This window comes from Aptenodytes forsteri, unplaced genomic scaffold (assembly GCF_000699145.1).
Source record: "Aptenodytes forsteri isolate BGI_AS27 unplaced genomic scaffold, ASM69914v1 Scaffold148, whole genome shotgun sequence".
NCBI classification, from domain to species: Eukaryota; Metazoa; Chordata; class Aves; order Sphenisciformes; family Spheniscidae; genus Aptenodytes; species Aptenodytes forsteri.
The window spans coordinates 27264-29685 of NW_008795367.1; the positions used below are offsets into that span (position 1 = coordinate 27264).

Consider the following 2422-nt stretch of genomic DNA (forward strand, 5'->3'; position numbering starts at 1 on the left):
TCGCCCCGCCGCTGGGGGGGGGGGGGGAAGCCGACGGGGCGGCGGGAGCTGCCACGGGATCATTAGCCATGTGAGGCGATGCCCACCTCGGCATGATTTCGGTCCGGCGATCGGCCCGAACGAACGCTAAAGCCACCCCCCACCCCCCGGCTCCCATCCCAGAGGATTACGACATCCAGAGAGCTCAGAGCTCAAAAGACTATTTTAATCTTCCCCCTGTTCGCAACAAACCCGTCGGGCATCTCTGCAGCAGGACGTCGTCAGAGCGACACGTGGCAGAGGCGACGCCGTGCCCCGGCTCGGCTGCACCGCCCCAAAACGCCTTTTCAGCAGTTTTTAAGCCCTATGACCCTTCCCAGGCCACCGCGGCGAGGTTTGCGGGGACAACTAACACCGTGCCGAGCAAGGCAGCAAAGGTTCAAATACACCCTAAGCGAGCGCTTAACTAGGCGAGACCTAAGACTGGCTTTCACGCCCCAAAAGCCCCACGCGACAGAAAGCGTTTGCTCGTCCGACGCGACGCGGGGACATGCCGGGTTGCCGATTCCCTGGGAGCCGAAGGCGGCGCCGCGGAGGAAAATCCACCGAGGCCGAGCGAGCCCCGCGTCTAAAAAAAAAAAAAACAGAGAAATATTAAGGTTAGCGAGGGGATTAGCAGCGCACTGCGACGTTTCTGATCCCGTCTGCCACGGGAATGCTTTCCTCAAAAAAAAATCAAGTGCGATTTTGGGAAAGCGAGGAGAGTAGAGGAGAGTCGCCGCTGTACAAATGCGGACGAGCATCCCGGGAGTGCAAGGGCACGGGGCAATCCAAGCGCCTGCGAACCCGGCTCCAAAATGTCCTGGCTGAAGGATTTCTCCCCAAATCCGAACTCAAGCACGCTTTGCTAATCTAATTTTTACGAGCTCCCGGCAGTAAAACGCTTCGGTCTGCCCTCTCCTGGGTGGAAGTCCTAAATTTTAACAACCCTCATTTGCTGGAGGACGGGGATTTGCTTCCGCTTCCCTCTGCGCGCATCCTGGCACACCTCCGTGCTCGCCGCGCCTCGCTGGAAGTCCAGCGGGAAGAAGCAAGAGGTCTCGTGGTCCTCTCGAGCTGCTTCCAAAGCTTCCAACGTCCTTCTTCACACAGAGACGTGCACCGAGAAGCTCGCTGTCCCGCACCAGCCGAGTCTCGTGCCGGCGGTCCACGAGGATCGGAGTGACTCCCTGTTCCCGAAGAACGTCCCGGGATGATTTCATCCACGCGGTTAAACGCTCACGAGCGGATCCAGATCACCGGCGGGAACCTCTCACCCGCGACTCCCAGGTCTCCTCCGGGCTTCACCGCCAGCGCCGGTCTGTTCCCACCCGGAGCTCCTGCACCTGCCGGGTGCTGGAAAACCCCCCGAGTTTACCCCCCGGAGTCGCAACCGCTCACGTAACCGTACGGGCGAGGCCACGAATGCCGGCGAGCCCGGCGCCCGCTCCGTACGTCCCCATAACCGACAATCCCTGCGCCATTCCTGGCACGAGATCGCCCAGCCGGTCCGTAACCCTTCCGCGGCGGCTCCGGATCATCTCGGTGGGGCTGCTGGAAGGAGCAGTTGGGATTTGATCTTGGTTTTGCCCTTGTGAAGCCTTCAAGGAGGTTAAACGCCAACACCGAGCAGCGGCTCTTCCCCCTGCAAGGCTCGGGCTTCGCGCCGAGGCCACCTCGCTCTTCTGAAACTCGGATCCACGAAAAACGTTCTTACTTTTGCCCCAACGATGCATCCTCAGGATCAGCACCCGGACCCTCTGAGGGAATTCCCTCGCCAGATTATCAGGGGTTTTAATTGAAAAGGCTCTTCACGCGGGTTTTTAGAGCGTCCCGTCCCTGCTCGTTTCTCTTCTCCCCCTTCGCAAAGGGCCGCTCTCCTGCCCGTTTGCGGTAACGAAGCCTGCAAGTCAATATTTATATTTCCTGTTTGAGCTCGGTCTTGAGGCTCACCGGCAAATATTTGCCGTGTCTGTAACATCCGCCTTCAAAAAACCCTTGAAATTTCAGGGAAAAGCCTTTTTTTTTTTTTTTTTTGGGCAGAGCGGGGCGGCAGACGAGGGCTGAAGCCGATCCCGCGGCACGGCACATGTTTTTCAGCTGCTCTGGAGCTGGCAGAAGGGCTTTACCGCTGCTGACGCCGTCCATAAAACAAAGCAGAGCTGTTCTGCAAACAGGTTTGATAAAATACATATTTACACACGGTTGGGCGGGCGACTTGAGGTAGCAAAGCGCGGCTGACTCCTGGCCCGGGTGGAATTACCCGCGGCTTCAAATATCTGGTTTTAGGAAGAGCAGGCTGGAGACCGCGCAGGTTTCCATTCGGAGCATCCCCGACGGCGTCCTGGATTCCCCCCCTTCCTTAAAGTCTGCCCCCCAAAAATAATCACGTTAAAGGACAAAA

The 2422-nt window shown here is 58.3% G+C and overlaps 1 protein-coding gene across 1 annotated transcript in view; it reads right to left on the bottom strand.

Moving 5' to 3' along the window:
• The window catches only part of PPP1R37 (protein phosphatase 1 regulatory subunit 37), a 41973-nt gene that overhangs the window by 16100 nt on the left and 23451 nt on the right, over nt 1–2422 (bottom strand). The window lies entirely within an intron of this gene.